Raw genomic sequence first — 20846 nt, 5'->3', positions numbered from 1 at the left:
AAAGTAACCAAGACCAGAACAGGTACTATCTGTGGGAGAAAAGGATTCAGGATGGACTGTGGAGAAAGGAAACAATAACATATAACAGTGGTAGCCTCAAGCCCATCTGCAGCCATGAGAACTTGAGTTGGCCACATTCACTTTCCTCTAGTAAGTTTATTCCAGGAAACAAGCACTTAAGAGTTCTGGAGAGATTGCCTTCAGTACTTAGGTAAAGCCAGAGGACTCAGGGACGGTCCTGGACTCGGGTACTGGATGGTGTGGCACCATCCAGATTTGCCTTCTGGAAGGAAGGACTAATTTCCTCAACTGCCGTAAGTACTGCTTGCTGACTGATACTTTTCAGCCTTCAGTGTTTTCTGGAAGTTGCTGTTTTCTAAAGAGAGGCACACTGCCCAAGCTCACTCTTCCTCCAGGGACAAGCTGTAATCCAAAGACTGGTTGATGTGAAATATGAAAATCAGATATCTTTTCCTCGAATTGGGATGTATCTAAAGGACCTTCAGGGTTCCCCTGGGGTATCCTCACTGCTGTTGTTACTGCATAGCACCCCATTCTCCCTCAGCCCAGTTCTACTTTCTTTCATCCCGCAATTGTGAATCCTGACAAATAATCACCCCAAAACTTTATACTAAACTCAATCTCCTAGTCAACCTTCTGAGGAATCTGCTTTCCTATATTAACACATACATTGCAGTCCATGCACTTAAAGATTTAATGAAAATGTGCTGCCTAAATTTTCTAGACCTTTCCTTTTTCCATAAAAGTTTATCTTTTGAATGTTCATAGATAACACACTATTCATTCTCTTGTCCACTTTTTAAATTCTTTCATGTTTGGGAAAGTGCTTGCTAGAAACCAGAACAGCAATTATTACTGGAGAAAAATCAGATAAGACCTCCTTGCCTACTTAAAAAAAAAAAAATTAGCAACAAGTACCATGTGATTTAAAAAAAAAAAAAAGATTGATAGGGTTTATAATTAGTCTACCAAATATTTGGCCTGAAACATTTGTATATAAAGTGCAAACTCATCTTGATCTTGACTCAAATTTGCCATAGCCTCTTTTCTTTCTTCTCATTTCAAACACATTGACTTTGTTTTTATCAGTGTTAATATCAATCATCTTTAGGAAGACTATGACTTCAAGTTGTTTGAGCTATGTGAATAGCTTTGCCAAGTTTTTATGTTTTTTTGTTTCTATTCTTGTATATAGTTTATAGCATGGCTGAAACTGGCAAAAGCTAAGGACTATGTCAAGTGCTGACTGAAGAACAAATGTATAACCTTGCCCTTATTATAGCCCAGATGATTGTATGTGTCAAATTCTTTGCTTTATTGGTTAGGCCTAAAATCTAAATATCTCTACTCGGCAAATAAACTCAAACCATTCCCTTAAATGCAAATTCCTATGGGAAAAATCACAAATCAGAAGTGAATGCTTAAAACTTGAATAATTCCTTCCTCCATGCTTAATAAAATTCATTAGTAAACTGACTGAACCCAGTGTTTTCCCTTTGGGAAGTTTTAAATTATGAATTTTATTTATTTAATAGGGCTATCCAGTTTCTTCTTTCCTTTTGTTGCTTTAGTTTGATGTGTTTCTCAAAATGAAAATGGCCCTTTTATCTACTTTGTTCAAATTATTTTTAAAAATTGGTCACAATATTTAATCTTTCATTCCTTCTTACTCTAGCATTTCTTACAGTGCATATCTGCTATAATGCTCTTCAGGTTGACATATTTTTCTTTCACTAGTTGAAAAATGTTGCCCTATTGTCTTCTAATTTCCATTGTTCTGATGAGAGTTCAGCTTCTTTCTTATTGTTGGTGCCCTGTATTTAGTGTGTAATGGTTAACATATCTCTTTCCCTCTGGTCTTTTTATGTTCTGTATAACTTTGGTTTTCAGCAGTAGGGTTTCTCCCCATTCCTTCCTTGATACTTTCTAAGTATTTACTTATTATTAAATTATGGGTGGACTTTTAAAAAAAAACTTTGAAAGTTTCAACCATTACTTCCTCGTCTCTCTTTTCTTTCTGGAACTCCATTTACACAAATGCTAGTTCATTTGCTATTATTCCACAGGTCCCTGATGTTCTGGCTTTCGAATTTTAAAATTAGTTTTGTGGAAAATTTGCTCATAGTATCTAATAATTATGATAAAACAGCAAACAATACCAATACTTTATATATACCTATAGACATGGCAGGTTGTTTTTTTCTCTCTTCTGCCAAACCATATATCTCATTTTCTCTCTTATGTCTTATTGTATTGGCAACAATTTGCAGTCTATAGTCTATATGGATTAGTAGTAATGATAATAAGCATGCTTGTCTTTAATATGTCTAAAAATTTATCATAAATTTGGGTAAAGAAGTACCAAGAGATAATCAAGTACAAAATTTCATGACTACAGATGCTGTTTGCTAAGGTTATTAAAAGATATCTTCGACATTTCTTTTGTTAATTTTGAGTATATTTTAATAGGTTTTGAGATTTATTATTATTTTAATTATTGGGAATATATGGAGCAATAATTTGCTATTCTCCAAACATTTCAAATTGTCATTTCCAACACATGTAGGATATTCCTTCTTTGTCCCTAGAAGCCAGTGTGGCCTTGTGACTTGCATAGGCTTAGAAAGTGTGGGCAGAAGAGATGTGTGCCACTTCAGGTCAGAATATTCAGAGCCAGTGTGGCTCACAGATTGCCTTTTCTCAGACACAGCCATGGTGTAGGTGCATGAAAGGAGTTTCCATGGCCTGGATTCCTCCGTGACTGCAATGAGCAGAGCCAATCTGCCACTGCGTTGGGTGATAAAATGAGCAAAGCTTTAATTCTTGTCTTGGCAAACCATGCAGATAGTAGGGTTGTTATTCATGCAAATATTCTAACCTATCCTTTATTTTCCATTTTATGCTAAACCATCCTTCCATTTAAGGCACTTATACTTGATCATAATATATCACTTATTACTAGTTTTATCCCAGATCTTTAATTAAACTTTATTCTATACCTATTAGACAAAAGTCAGGTAAAACAAGGATAAAGTTAAAAAAAAAAAAAGAACAAAATGTTTTCTTTAAAAAGCGCTTTCTTTTAAGAGAAAGATGGATGGATGAAAGAAAAATAATTAAGTGTATAGACTCTGTTTTCAGGGGACAATAGACAGTTTGTGAAAAGGAATTAAGTTTCCAAAGACAATTCTACATGGGCCATGTTAGCTTAGAAAAGAAGATAAGGAAAGAAAGAAATATTTTGCAGAAGGAATAATCCAGAAGGCTTTGTGGAAAAGGTGACATTTAATTTAGTGGACTTGAAGGATGGAAAGAACAATGATGGGAAAATTCTAGGCAGTGTCTATTAACTCTATATATATGTATAGATAAATAGATGTAGATATACTCTGGGGAAAGTATAAGTAAGATACATTAATGAAATAGCAAGTTATACAGTTTAGCTTCTTTGTAATAGCAGTTAATTTATAGCAATATGAACTTTATTCTATAGGCATCACAGGTTTTTGCATAGAGGAGAAATTTGCTTGTTGTTGTGTGTGTGGGATGAACTGTGAAAGGCAGTTACTGGAGGTTGAGCGAGGATAAGGAGGGTGGGAGTTTTAATTGTTGAGGTGGGACAGTAGAGGGCCTGGAAGAAGGACTAGAAAAGAAGGAAGAGTTCTGAATTCTGTTGAGATACATAGTTTAAAACTGTTTCCGCCTGTGACTTAGCACTTAAAAACCTAACATTTTTTGGTTTTGTATATTGGAGGCCATATAAATAGAGGCTGTAACTGCTAGATACGCCTTATTGGATAACCACCCAAAAGAGAGTATTTTGTATAATCGAACACTGACTCAATGTGTTAATGTTCAATAGTAATACTAAAATCAAAAGTGAAAACGCAGAAGCTTAGGGAAAGAAAAGTTGGCCACACAAACTTCTTGGAATAGGTTTTATTTCTTTTTTTCTTTTTTCATTTTGGCTTTCTGCTGCACAATAGTCAATTGTAATTCAGGTGTATTTGTTTACTCTGGTAGAAAAAATAATCCTCCCACTAAAACAAAAGGGCCATTATAAAGAGTTAGACAAAATCAACACCACCCTACTTGACCATGTCTTGAGTGACTGTAAGGGGTCACACCCGGAGTGTTATCAGGCTTCTTTTGTCTCCTTGTTTTAAAGAGGAATCCTGTGAATTGTAATACTTCTCCATGTTCTAAAGCATCATTTGTCCAGGGAAGAAGGGTTGGGTGTCAAGCATGGGGTGTGTGCAGGAGTGTCTAGAGGTTTCTGAAGTGGTCACTTGGAAAATCATTTCATAATATTTTTGTCAGCATGTCTTTCTTCCACTTCTGGTTTTGTTACCTCTGTTTTCAGTGTAAACGGTGGTACAAAGTGAGCTATCTTCCTGATGCTCAAAATAACTATGTATTTGGGTAAAATTTATAATGTTGGATTCCACTTTTAGCCAGAAATGCAAACAAAGCTTAGAGACTGCTTGTTCCTTGACCCCAAATTCATTCCATGTTGCTATAGCATCACTGCTGAGAAAATGGGCCTGCCTGTTTTCCTCCCAATAGACACACTCAATGGGCTTTTGTCAGCTCTTGAATTATAGCATTAAAATTTAAACACTAGGGATTTAATGGAGGATTATTATGACACTCCAGTGCATTCTTTCTGTTGCCATTAGCAACAACCCAAAGGATAAAGTAAAATAACTGTTTTCCAAAACGATGAAGAATCTACCTTACATTCTTGGACTTATATAAACTGATTTGTGTGTGTTACTATTAGTATGTGGCGTATTAGTAATATATAATACCAATCCATTAATTTACGGTTTTCTTTCCCTTAGTTCAACCAGTCTAAAAAAGCAAAGATACTTTTACAGGACCCCAAGAGATGAACTTGAATTTGCTGGTCCCAAACACATTCTCCACTGTCTGGAAGATGTGTAAAGACAAAAGCACAGCATTCTCCACCTCAATTCCTTCAAAGTGCTGTTGGAATAAAAGAATCCTCACTGAAATCTTCAGCGATCTGTCTGTATGGTATGGTAATGACTAAGGCTATTCCAGATAGGATTCTGGGAAGACTGGCTACTGAAAGCTAAAAAATGGAATAGAGAATTTCTTATTATAGTAATGTTTCCTTCATTGCTCATACAATATGTCCCAGAAGATATCAACATAAATAATAAAAACTAGACTTTTTTAATCATATAATCTGAAAATTTTTCTTAAAAGTAATGTTGTAACTCGGTACATTTTCATTGCCAGGTCTTTGCTCATCTAGTTGAATACCAATTTATCTCTCCTACTCTAATGTTGGCCTCCAGGTCTACTTTCAGGATTATATTTTCTTTATCGCAAAAGAGATCACAACAATTTTGTTGCCTTTCCAGCCATCAAAATATGGATATACCCTATCTTCTATATTCCTTCTGGATAACTCTTTCCAAATGACTTTTAAATGCTTTTTCCTTTTGTAGTAAAAGCAGGTTCAGTATAGAAATGAAACAAAATGAGTATCAGGTAACAAATAAATAAATAGTCCTCTGGGTTTTTGCCACCCAGAAATAGTATTTCTTAACCTACATGTGAGTCTTTATATATAGCAGTGGAATTAAGAGTTGATTTCATTAAAAACGTCCAGGGCTGTTCTGCCTTCTTCCATAGAGACAACCCTATTACCAGTTTCTTGTGTTTTCTGTCAGCAGAATCCATTCCTACATATCTCCATATCTGGTATTTTTACATAAAAATGATAAAGTTGACAGTTTTAGCACTTTGATTTTCACATAATAATGTCTTATAATCAATATAAGGTCTAGAATTTGTAGGGGGAAACACAGGGTTACAGTGTGGTAGGACTTGAGTTGGAGACCTGAGGAAGGAGACTAAGGGGCTTGAATTGGCCCTTCTCTTTTTTTTTTTATCTACCAGGGATTGAACTCAGGGGCACTTATGACTGAGCCACATCCCCAACCTTTTTTTTTTGTATTTTATTTAGAGACAGGGTCTCACTGAGTTGCTTAGGCTTTGCTAAGTTGCTGAGGCTGATTTTGAACTCGTGATCCACCTGTCTCAGCTTCCCAACCTGCTGGGATTGTAGGCATACACACCACGCCCTGCTAAATTTGCCCTTCTTAAGCAAGTACACTGCTGTTCTGATTTATGTATGTAGTGCATAAACAAATGACAACAGTAATAAAATATGCCTTTCATTCACACTTTCCATAATACTGAGAAAATGCCCACTTTTCATGAAAACAAAAATTGTGAGTATTATTTTTGTTCGTCATGGTTTGGAATAATTTGTCATGGTGTGTAGGGAGCTACAATAATTTTTCTACTTGGTTTCTAAAAGAGAGATTTTTAGGTTGCTCCTTGTTGTTCATTTGTTATCAAACACAATGTTGCTATAAACATTCTTGCGAATATTACTCTATGCACCAATATGAATATGTTTTTATCCAAATTACTATAGGTTGAATTACTTAGGTCAAAACAAATGCACATAGATGTCACTGTCAATGAACCAGGACAGGCCTTTAGTAGAAGCCCTGTAAACTGAGGTCCCTCTGAGCTTTGTTTCGGGAAATAGAGTAGAGATCAAGTTTCCTCCAGAGGGCTGGCTGCCACTTCTGTAACACCCAGATGCTGGTGGGGCCAGGCCAACTTCGCTCTTGAATGTATTGCTTTCATCTGACAAGTGGTTTTCTCACTTTGTTAGTCACTGAGTTCCAGCTGACCCAGGCCAGAGAATCACAAGGTCTCAGTGGATGAGGTGTTTATTTTTGCCAAGAGCCCAGCAGCAAGTTATCATTTTAAAAGCTACCTTTTCTTTCTTTTCAACTGAGTATGGTGTTGGTGCATGTCCATCATCCCAGCTACTGGGAAGGTTGCCTCCCCTGCCAGGTCTGGGTAAGATCATGATCAGTTTTATCCAACGGAGTTCCCCAGCATAATGAAACGGGTGCATATGATCTTTGGTCTCTTTCAGGAACAGGAAAATCTCTCTGTAAAGCTACTGAAGTCAGGGCAGAGGTGAAGGAGTAATCAGATTTCAAAAGTGAGAGCGATTCCACGCTAGTGAGCAAGGCAATAGAGTCAATGTGAGCAGGTTTTGAACAGGTACAAGCTCACGGCTTAACCAAAAGAATGCCTGATGATTTTAGCTACCCCAAACACTATGCTGGCCCATTGCTAACACCATGTATTTCAGCTTCCAGGCCTTCTTGGTTCATCAGCCACAGCTGCTTGGCCTTTTGGCTGGGACTGCAAGGCTTGCTGCCCTATTGTCCTGGTAACATTCACTCACCCACCCTCCAGAAGAAAGTGAGCAATAACCCAGCACCGCTTCAGGAGCTTAATTCAGTTCTCTCATTGCTCAGTCTCTAAAGAGTTATTAACTAAAAGGACAATGGGTCCCCCTCCCTTCCCCTCTCCCTCTTGCCCAGCATTTACTATCAAGTTCCAGAGGGTCTTGTCATATTCCCAAATAAGACCTGTGGTTTCTTATTCTTTCTCTTCCTGCAAGTCACATTTGAGTCAGCATTCCATATTGTCACCAAAAACTGTGAAGAACTGTGAAGGATCCCATATGCTTTCTAACTTGCAAACTGACAAGGTAGTCTGCCAGCTTTATGGATGTAAAAGATGACATGTGTAAGAGACAGAAGACTTTACCATAGCATGGCGTCATGAACACCAGTCTCCTTTGGAGTTGCCTTTGCTCCTAAACCCTGTGGAAGTGACAAAGATGGGCCTAAACACAGTCCACACATCAATGGCTTGCATTGCAAGAGAGGAACCCTGCACATAGAAAATGGGAATATTTTATGACAGGAAGCTTGTCTTTTTTCTTTTTTCTCCAGAGGGACACTGTCTTTATTATAGTGAACATGTCTTGCTTTCTGTTCTAGGGGAAGAGAAGACCTCTATCATTCAAGATTTTCCTTTATAAAGATAGTTCAGATCAAATGACAGTCAGTGCCTCTGATCTCAAGATGCATTAATATGTGAGAGACCCATGGAGAATTTTTCCCCAACATATTCTATAGTTTGGGTGTATTTAAATGTATTCAACTACTCTCTCTCAATCTCACCCTGCCAGTGATTGGTAATATTCTTTTTATTAAAAACTAGTTATAGCTGATGGGATAATCCTTATGCACTATTTATTTCTACTAGATAATTTACCAGATGGAATGCTTAAGTAGAAGTGAATATGCTTAATTTTAATATATGTTGCAAGTTTGCTCTACTGAGAAGTTGTTAAAATTAACATTTCAAACAAGTAAATTCAAGAATGATTTACTTCCTCTTCAGTCTTTCCTAGGAAAGAAACTGAAGGCAGGGGCTATAAAAACTTAGTATGAAGTTTAATAAACACCTTAAATATAATTGTATGAAAAGTGATATCTCTGTTTCTAAATGACAAAGCTTTTTATGACATGTTATCAGAAGGATAAAACAAAACCTAGGAAATTTAAGATAAATGTACACTTAGCCTCTACCTTGTCCTCAAGAAATTTGAGTTTTTGCCCAAGTTTATTAAAAATAAAAGACAATGTTTTTTTTTCTAGGTGATTCAAAGTTTTTAAAAACTTTATATCTGAAATTCCAAATTTATGACTTTTTAAAATAATAAGGAACATTTTTAATGTTTCTGGTAAAACTGTGTTCACTTATTAACTATGCTTCTTATATGGAACTGAGGTTACCCACCAGTCTTAAAATAATTAACTTACTCTAAGATTCCATTGATTTGTTTTGTAACTTCCCTCCTAGCTTGAACTTACTCAGTAGCATCAAAAATACAAAGAACCTTTGTTAAACTCTCCACCACTATTTATTCTGGTTTATATTATATAAAATGATGCATACTATATAATCCCCCCTTAATCTTATGATTTAACATATTCAGTTCTAACAAACAGTAACTATTCAAAATTTTCTGATTTAACAAAACTTTGTATCAACATTGGATATTACCACTCATAAAATTTCTACAGATTTCTACTTAATGAGAAACAATATTTTTTTGTTATATTAATTCTCCTGGAGGAAATTCAGGTCTTCAGGATTTTGATTTATTTATGTCTGTCAAATATTATCTCTGATTAATGGGTGTGGTGGCACAAACCTGTAATCCCAGCAGCTTGGGAGGCTGAGGCAGGAGGATCTTGAGTTCAAAGACAGCTTCAACTAAAGTGAGATGCTAAGCAACTCAGTGAGACCCTGTCTCTAAATAAAATACAAAATAGGGCTGGGGATGTGACGCAGTAGTTGAGTGCCCCTGAGTTCAATGCCCTGTACTCCCCCCACAAAAGAAAGAAGCTATGTGTGACAAAAAAATGGAACCACATACTACATAAAACAAAACACAGCAACTGTAATGTTCTCACCATCAAAGGTTAACCATGGTTAATATTTTGCTATCTTTCCTTTTGGAATACACACACATTCCATATACAAACCTGATCTATTTTTCTAAATAGGATGATGCTACTTAGTCTATCATATTTTTTCTCTTTTGACCATCATTATTACATGAGCATTTCTGTCTTAATGGTGCTGTAAGACTTGACTTCTAAGGGCTACACTATTTTCCAGTATTGGAATCATGATAACTTAATGATCCTCCATGCCAAATTTAACATTGCATTCTTTTCTGCTTGCATTACCATGATTGCTATGAACATTACTGAACCTAAGCATTTGTGTTTTTTTAACCTTGATTATCCCCTTAATGTTTCTAGAAATGAAATTGCCAATTCAAAGTATACAGATTTAGGAGGTCCAATTGATCTTCACATTAGGCTGCCTGCATAAGTATGAGTCACAATTTTCTCTCTCCCACCTACTGTGGCATTACATACCACAGTGTAGATGCTGATAGAAATAAGAACCAAGTCAAGGGAAAACTCAGTGTATCTTTTCCTCATTTTTTCTTGTCTTTTGTCCTCCATTTATACCCATAAATACATAACTACATACACAAGAGAAAGCCAACAAGAACAAAGAAAGAAATGAATACTATAGGGAAAAGAAAGAATTCTTATGAAGAGAAAATTTAAAACAATGATCCTCAACAAGATTTCAGAGAATATTGTGTCCATACAACAACCGTATGCTGCTGTAAGAAAAGAATAATCAAAGAACTGAAAATGTTCTTGGAATTTAAAATTATGCTTTTAGAAATCAATTCTTTTAAAAGTATAATTGATTGTGCAAATAAAATTATTTATAAAGAACCTGAATCATGATGAGATAGATCTGGTGGAAAATCTAGTAGGTGATGTGGAAAATAAAGTCACCTCGAGAAAAATCTCCCAGAATACTGGGAAAATGTTTCAGTATTAAACTATATATGTTATTATACTAAATAATTCACTATATAGTTTTGTGTATCTGTAAAACTATAGTGGAATGTAACATATAATGGGAGAATTCTAAATATTTGAAGTGAAAATCGGGACAAATATGTTCACCTTGTGTAGAAACACGTGAGCATATACATGCAGCTGCTATGTAACATCACTAAATCTCATTCTCTTCCATAAGACATATTTTATTACAGAATTATTGTCATCTTTGTGGTAATCACACAGGTTATTAAGAATCACAAGATGAAATTTCTACAGGCTGAAGTGTGGCACACATGGAGTTTAGTATATGCTCTGACATTTCTATGACTGTAGAAAAGAGGTGCTTTTGGGGGCAGATAATGGTCATTTGGGAATCTGGGTCACTTTTTCCAACTTTGAGAATTGTTTTGAGTTTAGATTATAGAAAGGATTCTGCATGGTTTTCAATTCATTTCAAAGCAATCTGCCTTTTTAGTGGCTTTGAAACTAAATAGTACAGAGAATTTCATTTGCATGTCATTTAAACTCTGTAATGCATTTGGGTTTTCATTATGTAATTTGGGTTGTCTACACAACCCAAATTAGGTTTCTCTTAAAGACACATGCTTCAAATAAGACATAAATGCTCAACTCAATGACCCCAAACTCCTAAAGTAGGACCCAAATGCCACTGAAACCTAATGGCAATGCCAGGAAGTTCACTGATATTTAGATTTTAAAACCACAGAGACATACTATTGGGTGAAAAGCACTTGTGGCCTAGTCTTACTTACTGCCAGAAGGTAGGTTGCATGCACACACCAGTTCCGACAAAATGAGGATAACTAAACCACTGACTAAAGTTGTCAGCCCCTGAAATGGGGATTAGGTTATGGAGAAAATAAAAATATTAAATGAAGTGCCCCTGATAAATATTGACTTTCTGGCAACTTTGGGTCTCTTCATGCTAAATAAAAATATGAGGTTTCTTAGTGACACTTGACCTATGAAGTCATTCCCAATAATGTTATAATACATTGGACAAGAAATGCAAAACAAATGAATCCTCAAACTGAGCCAAATTATTACAACACTCTTTGACTAATTCTCTCCATATTATGCTTTCCTTTTGCCAATTACCACTCACTTCCTCAGTATGGTTTGTGTGGTTCATAGGAATTTCAATCTGTCGATGTCATAAACTGAGAGAATAATAATGACCACAAACAGTAAGTATAAACAAAGTGCAGTCATAATGCAGCATCTTAATTTGGGAAATAAAGGGGGGGGGTAAATGGAGGGAAATAGCACAAAAGGACTAAAGGTTTATAAGAAACAATAGACAAAATTTATTGGTTGGGTTTAACTTATTAAATTATCCTCTGGGAATTCGAATTACTGTGTTCCAACTTGTTTCTGACTTCTTGTAAACAAAAGTCAAAATCTCAGTATGTTCCTCTTTCTCCTATCTTAAACTGGATTGATTCTTTTTATCATCACATTCTTCTACAGGAGATAAAAACTGCTAAAACAATAATCTTATACTCTACACAGGTACATAAAAAATAACATTATAGGTTTATAAATTGTGATGGGTCGGGGATGTGGCTCAGTGGTAGAATGCTTGCCTAGCATGTATGTGTCCCTGGGTTCTATCCCAAACCCCACACAAAAAAAAAAAACCAAACCAACAAACACAAAAAACATACATTGCTAAACATATACATTTTGTATGCATGACAAATGAAAAGCACTATGGCTTTGTACAGGGTGTGATACATGGAAGAAAGAATGTATATCTGAAAAAAAATGTGTGTCCCTCTGCTCAAAGGAACTTACCATCCAGGAGGAGAAAAAGAGATGTTTGAAAAATGTTTCAGGATCTTGGGTGTAAACAAAGAGGTGAAGACAGAGGGATGAGTACTATGTGCTAGATTTAACATCTGAATGTCGATTTTTGTGGCATGAATTCCTAAAAGTTACACTGCATGGCTGTGATGGAGTGTTCTTTCAGGTCTGAGAGAACAGGCCACTTTTAGAGACTGAGTCAAGGTATCTGGACACAGGATGCTCTTCTGAATTAGATTTGGGGAAAGCTAGCTATGCATGAAGTTGGGACATATATCTATATGGTTCCTACTAACTGGATAACCAAAATGTCATCACTACATTACATAAAAATTAAGACTTTCAACTATTGACAAAATAATTGTTGGAATTTATCAAAGAAAAATAATTTACTACAATACTCTTCTTTTGGTATTATGGGGATAAAGTGATTGTGTGGTTGATTGCTTGAACTCACTTTTCAATCAGTTGTGGTTTTACAGAAACATGACCCTTCTTTCTTTTCTAATTCAATTTATGATGTATTTTATGACCATGAGAATGGAGGAAACTAGGGCCCCACGTATAAATAGTTTAACAACGATTCCTTTTGGGATAGTTAATGAATCCACTGAATGGACAACTGATAGGACAGGAGGAAAAGGAAAACAAAAGTGCAAAATAGCCACAAAGTGGGCCTGAGTTCTTTTCTTTGTGCCACTTGACAAGCTGTACTTGGCTGGGCAATGTACTTCAAGTGTTAAGAGGGATCCCTGGTAAATGGAAGAGTCAACGCATCTTACATCCTGCCAGTCCCTCTGTACATTAAGATAAATTAGCATGAAATGGTAGAAGTCTTTTTAATTTTTTTGCATTTTAATCTGGAAGGCATAAAAATGAGGTCTGGCTTTGCCTGTGGTCACTGTATATGCCTTACTCTATATGGCTGTATCTTAGCTGCAAACTGCAAGTTGGGCCAGATGATCTTTCTGATCCCTTCTAGCTCAGAATTCTATTATTGAAAAAAAAAATTGCCTCTAGACTTCTAATTTGAACGCCAGGTTTTAAACCGATGTGAATTAAACTGTCTGGGTTATAAACCAACTACAAAATAAGGTTTATAATGGAAACAGCAGTGACCCTTGGCTGCAGCAAGGCTGCCAGTTCCCGCTATAGTATTCAGTTACCGCTCACATCCCTGGGCAGCTACTGCCGCGTTATGTAACAGTGACTGTTGCAGGATTACTTAATCCTTTCGCCTAACCCTAATTGCACAGTGTGCTTGTGGCTCCTGTAATACCTGGTTCTCTTCGATGACACGCTCCAGGGTACATGTGGCTGCTGCCCCCAAATCCAGTTCTTGTTGATTTAAATAACACAGTTGTGTGCAACTTGCAAATGCCACTGTTTTTTAGAGTACATTATTTTTGCTTTCTCTTCTTGCTAACTGGCAACGACTTCCTGCCCAAAATGACCTAGCACTAGGAAAAATTCTAACAAATAATAAAATTGGCCAGTACAGGTACAGTACATGCCGTTCTCTGCCCTATGGTACAGACCAAGTGAGACGCTCCAAATGGAGAGACCCAGGGACAGGCAGAGGGATGACTCACACTAAATACAGTCTTGAATTGAGTATGTTTGACTCTTTTTTCGCCTTTGCAGTTGGCCTATACTGCCTTTATTTTACACATAAATGTTTTAACTCTAGACAAAAGAAGCAACTTTAGAAGATAAAGAGAGCACTTTGGTAGCACAAAATATAGATGGATAGTTTATAAATATCTAGTCTGATACAGAAGATGGACCAAGACTCATTTTAAGATGTGCATAGCATCTAAAGGTTTAGTGATTACAAACAATCTGACCATGTTCTTCAAACTATAACATTCCAAGAATGTATTTCTCATAATTTGATGTTTTTCTGTTCATAAAATTTTTACATTCCAATTTTAGAAAGCACAGGTAAGTAGGAAAAAACAAAAAAATCAAAATAGACAAAAATTTATCAAAAAAACCTGCATGCTTAGGTTAATTAATAACTTTGTATTTATAAATTTACATGTAGCTTCATCATTCTCATATTTATATTTTAAATCCCTCATGAATATTTTGAATATTCTATATGTTGTCAGTCATATACAAGCATCCATTGTCTACCTATCTAAATTTGTAACATTCTGGTCATCTTTAGTGGCAGTGGACTCAGTCCAGGCTATGCAGCTGCTGAGGCACTGCCCTCTTTCTTTCTTGAGTGTCAGTATGATTGCTCAAAGATTTTATAATATCAATCAAGCTAGCATTAATTTAAAGCCTTCTAGTTTTGCTAGCATGCTTCATTTTTGTCAGCCTATTACTTTTTATCTTTGAATTTTGATGGCTGCATTGTAGTTAAATAACATAATCATCTTTATAAACACATGCTAATAAACCTTTGCATCATTATTATATTCATATAGTTTTTGTTCATGATTTTGTACTCCCTTATGAATAGCATGTTTAGAAAGTGAAATTTAATATTATATTAAAAGAGCATATCTACATTTCTATATATTCCTGGCAGGGGTAGAATTGATCCTTGAAAGCAAATAAAATGATCCTTCATAGGGATCAAAATTTATTTCCACCATAAGTCAAGATGAAAGATAACCCTGAGAGGCTTAGGTGCCCAAAGTACAGTTCTGTTCTGGTCAGCGGTACCTGGCACTGGCTCGGAGGATTTCTTCTTTGCGTGCCCCAGACTTGACTCAGCAGCTCACAAATGCTGGTCGGGGACTGGCACAGTAGTATCCATGGGAAAAGGGGTTCTAGAATGACAACCTGTAACTAACCTCCTCTAAGCGGTGCTCTGGAAGATCGGATGATGATTAAATATGTACTAGACCTATTCCTGACTATTCTTCACATACCCTAAGATATTGCACTGAAGTTCTTTCAAAGGAATCTGTATTTCTAGGAAGACTAAAATAGACATACAAAGATATTGCCTACCACCGACCCACTGCCTCACACGTGCTAGGCAAGCACTCTATCACTGAGCCACAACCCCAGCCCCCGTGGTGACTTCTTAAATAGGCCAGGTACTCAGGGATAGAACCAACCAAGCCACTCCTACAGACATGGTTCTGACATCTAAATGCCCATTTTTTATTATATACCTTTTACTTGTAATATATCAATTTTTGTGTTGTCATTTTTAAAACTGCTCAAAATTAAAACTGTCAAAACCATTGAAATATATGTAAAAATTAGGTGTACACTAGAATAAAATTGTTACTTGGACTTACAAAATGAAAAATAGATGCACTCCATGTTAGGAAAAAAATCCTCAGTGGGAGACAGCCCAAACACCAAACATTCTGCTAAAGGACTTGAGTTTATAGACTTCTGCCCTTGTGTGGCATTGGTCACATGTTCCCCAAAGTTGTACAGCCACACAGTGGAAATCAGACCCAGAACAACCTTAGTCATTGGGTGATTTTCAATTACTTGCTCAAGTAAAAAAGCACATTTTTGGGGCATGACAGACTGAAATGTAAGAGCATACAGTACAAACTGTACACTAATAAAATTTTGTCTTGTGTGTGGGTTGGAGTCATGAATTTTCATGGCTAGAACAAATTATAATCACATTCTTGGGTTTGGGATTTTTTTCCTATTTAATATTTCAAGGATGATCTCCTATGCTGCAGGTTTAATCTTAAGAATTTGGACTCTAGAGAAAAATGGTCATAATAATGCAATAAAAATCTGAATAAATCTTTGGCAAACTGAAGGCTGATTGCCCAATGATTAGTCAGAAGTCTATCTTAATTTGGAATAGATTTCTGTGCACAGTAGCAAACCAACCCCCCCTACCACCAACCACAAAGTAAGATCAACAACAAAAACACACACCAAAACAATGACAATATATGTCCAGCACTTTTAGGTCTATCTTGGATAGGACTAACTATGCTCATTTGGCCAGGTGAGATTTTAAAGAGAGCTGCACAGCTGAAGCGAGGGTGACATTAATTATAAAACCTTCTCTTCATGCATATGAGGTCATCTATTTTAGAGTTATGTAAGATGAATACAGCAGCTGACTGAAATAACCAATCATCCTACTTTAGTTTACTGCTCTAAAACAGTAAGATAAACTAGGAAAACTTAACTCCCCAGTATCTCATGAGCAAAGAATCCCCCAAATATATTGGGTAGGTTTCGGTACAGAGTAAATTCCTCTACACCATAGAGCTAACTTCTTGAGGACCAAAGATTTGTTTTATGCTTAAAACAAAGTATAATATCTCTTGTATTGACTTTCTAAAAACTAAAAATGGATTAAGGACCTCGGAATCAGACCAGAGACCTTGCATCTTATAGAAGAAAAAGTAGGTCCAGAGCTTCAACATGTCGGCTTAGGACCAGACTTCCTCAACAGGACTCCCATAGCACAAGAAATAAAAGCAAGAATCAATAACTGGGATAGATTCAAACTAAAAAGCTTTCTCTCAGCAAAGGAAACTATCAGCAATGCAAAGAAAGAGCCTACAGAGTGGGAGAAAATCTTTGCCAATCATACTTCATATAGAGCACTAATCTCCAGAATCTATAAAGAACTCAAAAAACTCTACACCAAGAATGCAAATAATCCAATCAACAAATGGGCTAAGGAAATGAATAGACACTTCACAGAAGAAGATCTACAAGCAATCAACAAACATATGGAAAAATGTTCAACATCTCTAGTAATAAGAGAAATGCAAATCAAAACCACCCTAAGATTTCAACTCACCCCAATTACAATGGCAATTATCAAGAATACAAGCAACAACAGGTGTTGGTGAGGATGTGGGGAGAAAGGTACACTCATACATTGCTGGTGGGGCTGCAAATTAGTGCAGCCACTCCGGAAAGCAGTGTGGAGACTCCTTAGAAAACTTGGAATGGAACCACCATTTGACCCAGCTATCCCACTCCTTGGCCTATACCCAAAGGACTTAAAATCAGCATATTACAGAGATACAGCCACTTCAATGTTCATTGCTGCTCAATTCACAATAGCCAGATTGTGGAACCAACCTAGATGTCCTTCAATTGATGAATGGATAAAGAAACTGTGGTATATATATACAATGGAATATTACTCAGCCATAAAGAATGTTAAAATTATGGCATTTGCAGGCAAATGGATGAAATTGGAGAATATCATGCTAAGTGAGATTAGCCAATCTCAAAAAACCAAAGGACGAATGATATCGCTAATAAGTGGATGATGACACATAATGGGGGGTGGGAGGGGTTAGTGTTAGGGTTAGAGTTAGGGTTGGGGGAGGCAAGAATGGAGGAAGGAAGGACTGTATAGAGGGAAAAGAGGGGTGGGAGGGGTGGGAGGGGTGGGAGGGGTGGGAGGGAAGGGAAAAAAATAACAAAATGAATCAAACAGCATTACTCTATGTAAATTTATGATTACACAAATGATACGCCTTTACGCCATGTACAAACAGAGAAACAACATGTATCCCATTTGTTTACAATAAAATAATAAAAATAAATAAATAAATAAATAAAATAGTTTGGAATTAAAAAAAAATTTGTGTGATTGAATTCCTCAGAATTATGGAAGTTTAGATAAAATTTCCAAATAAGTTTGAGATAAATCTTATTTAGAAATAAAACTTCCAAAATAAGTTTAGGTAGCCCTTGGGATAACTCTAGGAGAATTGGAGGGAGAACACCTTAATAGGGTGATACTTCATTAAATGAAAAGATCATTTAAATCAAAGCAGGAGACATAAATACAGTAAAGAGACTGAGTTCATCTTGAGAGCCCTGCTCTGCCGCCCTTTGTTAAGATGTGGTGAACTGAACTCAGAATTTTCATGAAGGCATTTTCCTGCAAATGAAACTTTTCAGATGCAAGTACCAAACACCAAATAGTGTTAATTGATGAATTCTGCAAATACCATTTACTATTAGTATATACCATCTACTATTGTTCTAAGGATGCCAGTGTGAGGTAGACACAATTCCCTCACTCATGGAGATTCTGGTTAAGTGTTCAATGTCTTTTTCTAACTTTTTGTTGCAGACATTTTCAAACACATAGCAGTGTTGAGAGAATAGTTTAAGGAAACTAATGAGGTCACTACTCACTCTTGACAACTATCAATATAGGAACAATTGTGTTTTTTCAATATGCCTATTCAATCTCTTTCCAATGTCAGTCAGATCATTTTGATGAGACTCTCAGACATGTATCATTTTGTGCATAAATATTTTACATTCAATCTCTTAAATATAAGAACTCTAAAAAGCCATAATACCATTATTACACCTAAAATATTCAACATCACTGTAGTTAAATTATTGTTTGTATGTTTATATTGAAAGAGTAGACCTTAAACATTTTTATCACACACACACACAAATGTTAACTAGGTGAGGTGGTAGATGTGTTAACTAACTTGATTGTAGTAATCATTTGACAATATATGCATTTTTTGAATCATCCTATTGTAACAAATTTATATGTCACTTATACCACAATATAGTTGGAAAAAAAATTTAAGGTTATAAAAGTAGAAAAATAAATAAGAATTCTAATAATAGCTATTTAATGCCATCAAAAATCATTGCTCACATTTCCTTGTTTTTTCCACGTGTGACTCAAACAAGCACAGACACTTTTACTGACATTAGATGAGTATGTCTATTTAAAGTCTTTCAGTTGAAAGCTTCCCTCTTCCAAACTACCTTTGTATACATGGCAAACAAGACCCTCTACCCAGTAAAATTACTCACTGTCTGAATATTGCTGATTGCATCCCCCATGGTGTTTTCTAACATGATCTTCTTTCCTCTTCTTATTTCTGTCAAGATCCATGCAAATGGTGATACAGATGTACTACAGACAGATAGATAAACATTTTTAGATTTTGATAAAATCAAGTATTTGTAGAACTCAAAAATTAAAGATAAGATTACATTTTTAAAAATTGATGTTTATGTCATCATAATGTGTGACCTGTCCAATTTTCCTTATTTATACTAATTCCTCCAACCCTGGAAGTTCAAAGACTTTGAGAGCAATGATCTCCATCCAGTATGATCATATTACAAAGCCATTTTTGGATATCTTTTTATTTTTCAAAGTCAGTTAGAAGGAGACTCTGACTTTTATATGCAATCAGGTTCATTCTCAGCAAGCTGGAAACATCTCAGATGCATTGAGGCCCCCACATTTTTCCCTTTGTCTTTTAAGACAATAAATGCTTAATAGTCTAGAGAATTATAGTGCTCCACCCTGTCCTATTTTCCAAAATCTCACTTGTTCAATTCTCCATATAAGATGTTAAGTATATTCTTTTCTTATAAACTGAGGATGTCTAGCAAACAAAGTAAATTTCAGTATTTGAAATCAAATTAGTTATTTTAGTATCTTATAAACAAAGTTTGCATTAGTTTCATTATTGTTTTGTTAACTTTAAACAATCTTTATAAAATTCTCATTCTATGAACAGGTCTTCTGTAAAACATACCCATTTAAGCCATCAAAAATAAATCATTGCTCCCATTTCCTTGTTTATTTCACACACAGCTCCCATAAACACAGACACTTTCCAGTTTTCTCATGTTGTAATGCACTTAACAATTTGGAACTTATATTAGGAATTTTCTTCTCTCTTGGAAAATATTTGTTTCCAAAAGACATTAGTTTTAGTTTCTCATTTTCATATTAACAAATGTCACCCATAATTCCTGAAGTTCATAGTCATAATCTCTCAAGCACCATACAAGGAAGTAAATTCACTAGATTTACTTGAGGCCTGTTTCAGCATGGGCATCTTTGGGGCAACGTTACTCCATTGGTCAAGGCTCTGCCATCAGGGAACACACACCGTCAAGCCCACAGGACAGAGGAGTCGGCAGGAGTGCTCACGGAAGTCTCTGCTCAGTGCTGAGTAGGTTGCAGGCTTGTTTATGCTAGAGCTCTTGCTGCTAGACAGCAGAACTAACTCCCTTAGAATCCGTTCCCATTATAGTCCCGAAGGCAATGACGCACAGCTGTGGACAGGAAATGGGCTAAAGAGACTATTTGTTAACCATGCCCAGAAAAGAAGAAAACAAAATGCTTAAATGAGACCATAAAGAGTTCTTTTAAATCTTCTCCAGAATCAGCTAAAAAAAAAAAGGCAAAACAAACTTTTCCCCCAATCATAGGAAATGTATGTGTATGACTTTTTTTTCCTTAATGTATTATCTAATCTTAGATTTGAGCTCCATGAAATCCCTCTTCTACCCACTTTTCAGTTTCACCTGCTCTTAAAGATCACATTGTCTAAAGGCTCTGATGGATGACATAAGACTTCTGAATCATAATTGCTGAAAGACTAATTGCTGACAGATCCCATTTGGAAAAATTCAGATGGTCAGGGAAGACTGAGGTTAAGATATGGATATTATTTCCTTAAATGAGTGTCCCAGGTTTTCAGAGCAGCAAGTTAAATATTTTAGAACAAGCCCACTCTGTATACAGCCCTTATCAAACCAATTTTTAAGAATGCTTTCCAATTTTCTTAAGTTTGAATGCACTTTGGTTGTCAAGGAATATTTCGCGTTAATTAAAAGTTTCAGCCTGTCTCACAAGAATCTGAAGCCAAGACCCAG

General features: G+C 35.9%; 1 long non-coding RNA gene across 1 annotated transcript in view; it reads left to right on the top strand.

Annotated features, from left to right (window-relative positions):
• LOC124988820 (uncharacterized) overlaps positions 1–5116 on the top strand; it is a 234807-nt gene extending 229691 nt beyond the window's left edge. Inside the window, exon 6 of the long non-coding RNA XR_007109500.1 lies at positions 4866–5116. This is a non-coding gene — a long non-coding RNA (uncharacterized LOC124988820). The remainder of the gene's footprint in view (positions 1–4865) is intronic.
• Positions 5117–20846: the final 15730 nt, after the last annotated feature.

This window comes from Sciurus carolinensis, chromosome 7 (genome assembly GCF_902686445.1).
Source record: "Sciurus carolinensis chromosome 7, mSciCar1.2, whole genome shotgun sequence".
NCBI lineage: Eukaryota > Metazoa > Chordata > Mammalia > Rodentia > Sciuridae > Sciurus > Sciurus carolinensis.
The sequence above is the reverse complement of the archived record's forward strand: the minus strand, read 5'-3'. Positions and strand labels throughout refer to the sequence as shown.